Here is an 11116-nt window from a genome sequence, read left to right on the forward strand (position 1 = left end):
TACCCTTTTAACATAAAAATTAAAACTATATTTAGATAGGAAATGTCATAATCAAAGAAAGCATAAACAAAAAACTTGAGAAAATGTTTACAACATAATGACAATCACAAGACCTGATTTCCAAAATACGCAAAAGTTTATTACAAATTATGAATGTATATAATTTCAATATAAAATGGGCAAAATTTATGAATAGATAATTCACACAGAAGGAAATAAAAATGTCCAGCAAACATAATGTTCTCAACCTCAGTAATGAAAGAAACTCAGCTTGAACGGGTCATTTTTTTTTAAAGAAAAATTTGTTGTTTTTAACAAAGTATAATGCTTCAAACTGGCCTGAATAATAATATTAGTGTATATTTTCTCTTCCTTAACTTTTAATCTTACGATGCACACTTTCAAAGTGACTAAAAATACTTTCTCCCAATAAACAACTTTGCCCAAAATATCCATCCCCTCCCTGACCTCAGTTCTCGTAAAACTCTAGGTTGTAAAGAAATTGGGGAGTATTTTTTCTGAGTAACGTCCTATGCAAGCCAGATTCCTTTTTTTTTTTAAGAGACAAGGTCTCACTCTGTTGCTCAGGCTGGAGTGCAAAGGCGCTATCACAGCTCATTGCAGCCTCAAACTCCTGGGCTCAAGGGATGCTCCCATCTCACCCTCCTGAGTAGCTGGGACTACCAGCACATGCCACCACGCCTGGTGAATTTATTTTATTTTATCTTTTGTAAAGAAGGGGCCTTGCTTTGTTACCTAGCCTGGTCTCAAATTCCTGGCTTGAAGCGATCCCCCTACCTTATTCTCCCAAAGTCCTGTGATTATAGGTATAAGCCACAACACCTAACCTTGCAAGATAAATTCTGTCAGACTGGGTCACAAATTATTCTTCTCTTTCCCTCATCCCTACTAAAATGCTCAGAGTATTAGATATCATCATTCTTATTCAAATATTTGTTATAAAACTGGAAAGAGTTGGCCAACCTTGGAAACCTTTTTCACTTCTATCTCTTGCTTAATCAGTATAATAGACAGCTAAGAGAATAGGATTTGGAGTCAAACCAAACCTAGCCTTCATCTTAGCTCTGATATTTAGTATTGTGTTTCCTTGGGTAAGTTCCTTATTCTCTTGGAGCTCAATTTTCTCATCTATCTGCAAAACAGGACTAACCATAGCATCTCTTTCATAAGGCCGTGGTGAATATTTAAGTGCTATTATGAATGTGAAGCATATAGCAGAGTATCTAACACAGGACAAAATAAACAAACTGCTGAGATAATGATGTCAATGACAATGAAAGCTTACAAAAGTAAGAGAACTGGTCAGAACGCTGATGAGAACTCCGTATAGAATCTGCAAATTTAGAAAGAAGAGACTGAATCTCACTCAAATCCCAAGCAAAGAACTTTGCAACTTATTCAGGGTTTGAATCTAAGCCTGTTGAAATCCCACTGAATCAGTACAATGCTAAATGATGTCTCCTTCTGGTGAATAGCCAGGCTGTAAAATCCTTCACAAATTTAAATACAGTATAGTGGCGGGCAACAGATCAGGAAAGAGTGACAATAGTCAGAACAGTAGGGGAGGCAAACACACACCAAGGTCTATGCCTAATTTTGATACAATATGGGTCAACATCCAATAATATTCCTAAGATGATAAGTAACCTTGACAACCCAGCTGATGCAGGCACTGAGAAAATAAGAGATTCACAGGGAGAAATAGGAGAAAATCTGGGCCATTTTCTTGGTTCAGTGCTGGCTCATGCCTTTTGCTCTGTAGAAAATTTCTTATTACTTGTAAACCAAAATCTTCTACTATGTAATTAATAAACATCTATTAAACACCTGTAATGCACCAAGAAAATAGGTTAGACCTTTGGGGATACAGAGGTCCCCTGCTCACAAAGACTGTCAGGGAGGACATTCCTATTCACAACCAAGTAGGATACAGCTTAACCCACACAGTAACGCTGCAAGCTCAATACTCCTAGTGAAAGCAACAAAAGTCACTGATTAATTTTGACTGGGATATGCTAATAATGTCAATAACAAATATAATACTGATAATAATAAAGAGACTAGGTTTTGCTGCAGCAGCAAACACATCTCAGTGGCCCCATACAACACAATTTTATTTCTTGATCATGCTCCACAGCCATGTATTAGGTTGGTGCAAAAGTAATTGTGGTTTTACCATTATTTTAAATGGTAGTCAGGGGACCTGTCTCACATAGCCACAGAATGCCACCACTGAGAACAGAAAACCTCCTCAGCTGCTGTGGCAGGAGAAGAGAGCATGGATACTATGGATACTGGCTCTTAAGAGTGACTTGCTGTTGCAGCTCACTGGCCAGACCTTGTCACATGGGCTTACCTAGCTTGTGACTAGAATGAGGAGTGAGGTACCCAGAATATAGTCTTAGGAGGCTCTCGCTCTTGGGATCATGCAGGTGTAGGGTTGACCCCTGTGTGACTCCTTGTAAAAGCCAGTGGCTCCTAGTATTTTTTACCTTAGGGACCTCACTGGTCTTATCCCAGTCCCAGCTTAACTGAAAGGGGGTTAGGAAATGTCATGTTCCTTATGTTGAGGAAGGGGGGGTCAGTTTTGGGGAGTACTAGAAATGTCTAGGTAACCTAGCCTTGAAACCTTGACCTCATCTGTGGCACTTCCTTTTCTCCCCACCTTTCTGATCCAGGCAGTCACCAAATCTTGGGATTTGAATCAAACATAACAAAAGCATTAATATGTCAGTTACTTAACTATTGGCCAAGAATCGTACTATGCACACTTATGCTCACTGATTCATTTATTCATTCCTCAGACAGCCCTATGAGGACGCTCCTATCACTACTCCAATTTTTAAAATAAGAAACTTGAGGTTTGGAGAAATTGAGTAACTTGCCCAAGGTCTTCATTTATAAGAGGCAAAGTTGAGATCTGAACACATATCTGACTACAATGCCTCTAATCATTGTGGGAACTCATGCTTATTCAATATTCCAAAAATTTTAAATGAGAGCATGGCTAGATCAGCCCAACCCATAAGACAGTAGGAGCAAAGCATACTGACTGGCAGTTTGTGAGAAGTGTATATAGATATCATCAATGATTTCAAGCTTATGTCACTGATAAAAAGGGATGGTTTTGTTTTGTTATGGGTTTTCACATAAGAACGCAGTGCGATCTGTTATTAGAAGACGTAGGATGTAGAATAGGGATCAAAAACTCTTTACTAATCAGATGTGTGGCTAGGGCAACTCTCTTCCACTCAGTTTTGCCAGTGATCAACTAGGAAGCCGAATCAGATCTTTTAAGGCCATTGCCAGTATTGACATCACAAAATTTTGTGAGGATGGCAGAAATAGAGAAGATAAGGAAGAAAAATATTTTAAAAACATAAAAATATTCTGTAGCAAAACTGAAACACTGGTATCTCAAACTAGACAATGTCTGACTGCTAATATTGAAGCAAATTTATCATACTATTTCCAACATTGAACCATATTGGAATAATTCCTTAATCAGAAAAAAAGTAAGGTTAGTTGGAAATACAGCAATAATTTTACATCCTAATTTGGCAGTGATTAAATTTTCTTTTGTCAAATTGTTAATTAAAGTGTTTATTTGGGGTTTGTTGTGCAGAAAATACAGAAGGAGTATGAATAGAGCTAAAAGTTTTACTCCTTCTGAGGCCACTTAGGGCAATCACAAATGGCTAAAATGCTGAGTCTGAAGATAAAGACAATAGATGCTCTTACAAAGGACCTGGGGGAGAACTGCTTAGTTTAATTAAGGAGGAGGAGCATTTGAAGCAGTCATTAAGGATTAAGTCATGCATACGAATGCACACCAAAACTTTGCCTTTACATTTTTTTTTTTTTTTTTTGTGGAAACATCTGGCAGAAACATGTTGAGAAAAGAAAACTTTTCTGTTTTGTGCAGCAGGATCTTGCTGTGAAGAGATGAAAACTTGAGCTAATTACAGGATGTCTGCAAAAAGAAAGGGCTAGCTTTATATTTTAGACCAATTTTTCTCCCTACAGGGTGGACTGTCTAGAATAAAAGCAGTGGTATGCTGTGGGAAATAAGTATGGGGTAGGAAACAATGAATTGAATCTATTCTATAATACCGTACCATGAGGATTATTAAAATAGCATTCAGTATATGCTTGCTTTTGTAAGTGTGCCAAGAAAAGAACAGACAACTCTGAAACTTATATGATAAAGACTGCAGGACTATACATTTTCTTATGTGTAATATGTTGCAGACCTTTTATTAGAAATATCCCAGCTATTGTACTATATGAAAGTAAATAATGTATCTTTTGGTATTTTGTTTTACGTTTATTTTAAGATTACAGCATTGCAAATCTCTTTCAAAAATTCCTTTCCCAATGTCTCTTTAGCTCCTTTTGCCTTTCCCCACAATCCTACATTCATTTCATCCCTTTTCCAGAGTCCTGTAAACTCTTCAACCTAAAAAAGCACTTGCAAAAAAAAAAAAAAGAAAAGAAAAGTTTGGAGTAGCCTCGTCCTAATCTCTCTTGGAGCATCCTGTGTGGCCCTTGTACTAACAGCAAAATATCAAAAGTGGAGTGATAGGCCCCCAGGAGGTTAAGCTTATCCCTAGCCAGTTAACAAGTCCTACAGATAACTAACCGTTCTAAAAGGATTAGGATTTTATTTAGGGAGAGTGATGTTTAATCCCAATGGCCTCTTCCTGTGGGAACAAGATGCTTAAAAATCACTAGGAGACTTTCTTTTTCTAACCATTTTCTGGAGCTGATTGAATAAAATAGGTGGATTCCTCCCTACCCCCATCTCTAGAATTTGGGTATTTTTAAAAAAAGTTTTTTATAAAGGGCTAGGCTGGTCATTACCTGCCTCCTATTTGTGTGACATCACCTACGCTGTCATGCTGAGCCTTGTGGGCTCAGGGACTCAGGGAATCTGGCTCCTGTAGCTCAGTCTCCTGGGCACCGTGCTGCACCTTGCCCATCTCCCGTGAAACTGTCCACTATCCTCTAATCCTTCATGCGTCACAAGCACTCCACTGTCAAAACTCAGATCTCCTCAGACAGACCCAGAAATCTCAAAATGACTTGGAGAATGTGCTCTTTATTGCTCAACAGTGACATTCTTTCTAGCTCTCTACCCTTCCCACTGCTTCAAAACTGAGCCATGTCATCTGCTATTTACTATCATTCTTGGAATGTTGGCTTTCTTTGAGAACTATTTCTCCATAACTGTATGTGTATCATATGTGAAAACATTACGAAAAGGTTGTGTGGCTTTTCTGTCTTCTACCTGTTCTGGCTCAGTTGTTGATTTGCAGTCTATAAACTCCCCAAGGGCCATGACTGTGTCTGCTTTTGCTCATCACTGCTTATCACTGTTCAGAGCCTATAACTGTTTCTGGCATATAGTAGATGCTCAATAATTTTTCCTGTCAAGCATGGGAGCATAGGAATGAATGCTCTTACTTTGGCCATACACTGTGCTAGGTGCTTTGAGTACAGATATGAATGAGACACAGCTCCTGCTTTCAAACCCTAGGAAAATGACTGATCTTTTAACATGCCTGTCATTGCTCTTGGCTTTAAGCAAAGCAAGATAAATAGAAGTTTCCATTACAGATCTGGTTTAGGGATCCTAAAGGAAATTCTTCCCACATGTCTCTCCCATTAGCCTGACAGCCTGTGGTATTTTCTGTATTTATTAAGAATGATAACAGCAATTACAAACATAATTTATGGGTACTCACTCTATAATGAACAATGCACATAGTGTCTTGCATATATTCTACAGTATTACTCTCAAAATTGCCCCTATACAATAGATATTATTACCATTTTATTGGTGAGGAAAAAGAGGCTCAGAGAAGTTATATGCCTTAGTTGGTATAACACCTACACAGCTGGTAATTGGGGGCAATTGCTTAGAACTCTGGCCTGTTAGAATGAAAAGACCAGACCCATAATCTTGCTCTGTTCTGCCTCCCATTCCTTCCCTATGGCTAAAGTCATTTTGTCAAGAAAAGGCAACACACCAACCAGTATTACTTGGTCTGACTCTGTCACTTATAGAAAGTGAAACTGGGTACATTTTGATTCGATTTTTTCCAACTATTCATTGACATGGGAAGGTTAAGTGTTGGACCCTACTGTATTGAGGAGCTTGAGACTCCTCAGAGGTCACAGAGGTCATAAGTAGCAGACTGCTAGTCTGTCTGGATAACTATACTGTATTCCTTCTACAGTATGGGGAGGGAAGCCTCTAGGGTTTCAGAAAGAAATTTTCTGTTTCATATTTTCACCAATGGATGGGACACCACGTAGTCTTTTTGTACTTAGGCCAAAGGAGACCAAACTAGTGATTAGAAAAACATCTGACCAAGAAGGCTAATGATAGTTTGCCTCATCTGAAAGATAGGAAAACAGTCTGCCTTCCAGCTTCTTCCTCCCTCTACACCAGGGGTTCTCAACCTGGGGTGTTTTTTGCCTACCTAGGGCAAATTTGGCAATGCCTGGAGACATTTTCTATGGTTGTAACTGGGGTTGGGAGGGTTCTACTGGCATCTAGTGGGTGGAGGCCAGAGTTGCTGCAAAATATCCCATCATGCACAGAGCAGCCTCCCACAACAAAGAGTTACCTGGCTCAAAACCCTTGCTTTAAAGCCATGTTCTGCCTATGCATTAAAAAATAAAAAAATAAATAAATCCTCATTCTTCCAAAAAATATAGAAAACCCAGACAGTTCAATAGGCAAGATATCTAAATTAATTATATAAGCACGTTGTATAGGATCACTGAAGAGAAGGGAGATGTTCTAATTATTTATATGAACATGATATTGTTAAAAAAAAAAAAGGATTTCTTCTCCTCCCCACTAGGAGACGCTTGGATAGTATCTTAAATTTAAAAAAACATAATATTTGAAAACAAATTATTATACCGCTACTAATAAAGTATCAACTGGGGTCCTTTTTCTGCATAAATAATGTGGAACAAACCGAATGATGCAGCTAAGCTTTAATGATGCAGTGAAGCCGACATCAAACAGATGGGCATGGAAAATTCAAATAATTTCCTGTAAACTAAAGAAATATGCAAGGAGGTTAATGTAAACCTTTAGCTCACCACCGCCTTTCCGAGGCTTTGAGAAGCATGTCATTTAGAAATGATTCCGTTTACGTGGCACATGGTCCATGCTTCTCTCTCTGCTATTTGTTTTGGGGACATATGCGGGTTAGCAAGAGTTCATCATCTTGTTTTTAAGTATCCTGCAGCACACATGAGGACACCAGAGAGCTGCTGCTGCTCGGGGCTTGGGGAATAACCGGACCTAAGGCTTCACACGCAGAGACTGGAGTGGCATTGCATTGCTCCAGGCCCAGCAACGGCAGCTGAGCAATGGCAGCCGACCTGTCCTCTGAAGTCAGGTTCTTCTTTCTTTTTGAGATAGAGTCTAGCTCTGTTGCCCAGGCTGGAGTGCAGTGGCGTGATGTAGGCTCACTGCAACCTCTGCCTCCCAGGTTCAAGCAATTCTCTTGGCTCAGCCTCTAGAGTAGCTGGGATTACAAGCACCCGCCACCACACCTAGGTAATTTTTGTACTTTTAGTAGAGACAGGGTTTCACTGTGTTGGCCAGGCTGGTCTCTAACTCCTCACCTCGTGATCCACCCGCCTCGGCCTCCCAAAGTGCTGGGACTACAAGCGTGAGCCACCACGCCTGGCCAGTTCTTCTTTTCAGTTTTCTCCTTAAGCCTATGTCTTGTTTCTTCTCATTAAATCATTCGAGAAATATTTAGTTATTTTTCAACCTAAGCCAGATTCTGTGTTAATGCTAGAAGTAGGTACAGTGATGTGGAAACCAGATAGACACAGTTCCTGCCTTCATGGAGCTGCTAGTACAGTAGGGGAGAGAGGTAACTGATAATCTCATAAATGACCATTCAATGACAGCTGTGGTAGACGTGATGCGGAACATAACCTAGGATTTGATGAGTGCACACAGAAGGGATCCTGACCAAGTCTCTGTATCAGTGGGGTGAAGGTGGGAAGTATGAGATGAGGATGAAGCTGGTTAGGGTGGTTTCTTCAAGGTTGTGATGTTTAAACTGTGATCCATAGGATTAACGAGTGGTCCAGGGAAACCATGTTCCAGGCACAACAAGCTACCTTATATAGCTTCTGTCTGCTTATACTTTTTGCTCATACATAAACTTACCGCACATGTAGGTCTTCACGACTTTTTGAGCTCCTGCTACTTCTGCTTATAGCCTTATTCTCTAATATTTTCTCCTTCACATGTATAACAAAGGGAAGGTGATTAGGTCCGTTTAGTTTTTCACCCTAGCTTTGCTTGACTTTTAAGTTATTCCTGTTTCTGCAGCTAGAGTCAAATTTCTTCACAGGCAGGAGCCAGGGCCCTCAGACAACCTTGCTTTTCATGTTCTGGGAGGCTTCTTGGCCACTGCCACATGACAATCCTTCTTTCATAGGGAAAAATTGGGGTTTAGAACGGCATGGTAATGCAACACTTAGGCTATTCCACTGTCATCTATTATTTACCCTAGTTAGAATAAGAGGAGGAAAGGAAAGCATGAGATATTCTTTGCCGTCTTCATATCTTCCTCTGTTTCAACAATTTTGAGTCAAAAAGTCATGACACCCTTCCCTTGTCCCTCCCACCTGTCATCTTCACTGAGCTTGACTGTGATGGATCTGCCTGTCTGTGCTTCCTAAAATAGCATACATCTTGTTTGGATTCCTCAAACAATTCAAGGAAATAAACCTTATAAGTACAATGCTGAGAAACAGTGTGGATAATGTCTTATTATTATTTAATTTTATCCTGAGTGAAAAATAAAAGGGACCTTATTGAAAAACTCTCTTGGATGAATCCTGTCTTTTAGGGTTTAGCATCTTTTCCCCATGCCTTGTAAAATAATTAATTACTTAATTTACAGCTAAAGGAGGGAGGAATCTCTTACTTTAGGTCTTAAACAGGGAGGGATGTCACTGACTACTTCTTTTGTACACACTGCCATGCATAGCATGGGCTGGGCAAATGGTGATGCCTAAGACTACTCCTTGAATGTTTAATGAGTGGAGGAGGGATATCATGAAGTCTTGGTCTTGCCAAACTCTTTGGAATCTCACTGCCTTACTCCCCAGCATACCCTTTTTATTCTTCTGTTGTAGCACTTATCATACTACACTGTCATCATCATCATCATCATCATTGCCAACACTTGTTTTGAGTTGCCTACTAAGGGTAGTTATAAAAAATAACGTCAGACTTTCAGAAACATGATTATTTGAGCTGTTTATGTGTCTGTCCATCTGTCTATCCATCTACCCATTCATCCATTCAAACATCCAGCTCTCTGAATAACAGAGTCTTGGTCCCCAAGTTATTTAAAGTCTAGTAGCACCATTTTGACCACAGACAACTTCTTCTTGGAGGTTTGAATTCTTAAGCTACATACAAGTGGGAGAATGAGGGTGGAATGGGATTGAGTGGGGACAGGTGAGAGAAAGAAAGAGCGAGAAAGAGACAGAGAGACAAAGCGTGTGCCTGTGCGAATGTGAGTACACATAGGAGTAAGGAGGTACATATTTGTTCAGCAGCTATTTTTGAAATAAGAGACTAATAAGTATATAAAATGATGTTATGTGTATATATATATGTATATATATGTTTGTATGTATGCACACATATATATATAGATTTCCCCGGAAAAATCCCAAGGTGTTAAACAAAGATCTTTCGTGAGAAGCCACAGATATTAAAAGCCACACTCATTTAAGGAGAGCATGCACAAAGAGGAGAAATGAACTCAAGGGAAACATGGAGAAACAGGGAAATGCTGAGAAATGCCAAAGGACCTTAATGAAGAGGAATGGGGTAGGAAGGGGGAGAGCAAGCAAAGCCCACTATGCTGAAAAAAATCAATGTAGCTATCTCACCTCTTTGCCAACCACAGTCTCAGGCATTGAAGAAGAATGGAGGGATCCAGGAGGAGGAGTGACCCTGTTTCTGGCCCTAAAGAATTCCTTGCAGTTCCTTCAGACTCTTCCCACTCCAACCCCAGCACTCAACAGCAGTAAATCTGCTTTTGCTTCTCCATGAAGCCCTCTTTGATTTCCCAAGGCAGTGTAAGGCATAACCTCATTCCCACACCCATAACTCCAACCCTATTCATCCTTCTACTAAGAATTAATGTTTTATGACATGTTATTTATTTGTCTGGATTCTTAACCTGGCTATGGACTTGTGGGCAGGAATTTTGCTTGGGTTATCTTTTAATTTCTAGTGCTTAGCACAGATACCCTGTTGATACCTAGTAAACACTTGAGAAATGGAGGAGGAATAAAGGAACAGTTTGACAACACTATTATAATTCTTAGATAGAAAGACATTCGATGGGACTTTAGACAGTCATTCATTCACTCAACCACCCAACCAACAAATATTAGTATTTACTACATACCGACCACTGGGTTATGACATGATCCCAATCCTTGAGGGTTGACTCCCCACCAGGGGGATTCAGACTAGTCAGTAGGCTGGTAAAATCAAATGAGCTACAAAGAGGTAGACAGTGGTGATGGTTGCACAACACTGTGAATGTAATAAATGGCACCAAATTGCATATTTAATAATGGTTAAAATGGCAAGTTTCATGTTACACGTATTTTACCAACATAAAAAACTTCAAAAAAGAGTGCATATTGTATATTATATTTATATGAAGCCCAATGATAGGCAAACTAATCTAGTGCTGGAAATTAGAAAGTTTATGCTTTGGATTATGGAACTTTTATTGTAGAGAGGCAGGGAGAAACTTACTTGGTGGGAGAAACTTCCTTGGTAGAAGAAATGCTTTATGTGTTGTTTGAGTTGGTGATTACCTGAGTATATACAATTGTAAAAACTCATCAAAGTGAATATTTTAGATCGTTGTTTTCAATTGTATATTAGTTATTTTTCAATAAAATGTAAAGTGGGGAAAAAAAGAAGTAAAAGAGGAATTTATGTGAGTAACAAGGGGAACACCAAAACTCACTAGAAGATGAGTTGGAGGGTCAGGGAAGGCTTCTTCTT

Source organism: Colobus angolensis, unplaced genomic scaffold (assembly GCF_000951035.1).
Source record: "Colobus angolensis palliatus isolate OR3802 unplaced genomic scaffold, Cang.pa_1.0 Scaffold183, whole genome shotgun sequence".
NCBI lineage: Eukaryota > Metazoa > Chordata > Mammalia > Primates > Cercopithecidae > Colobus > Colobus angolensis.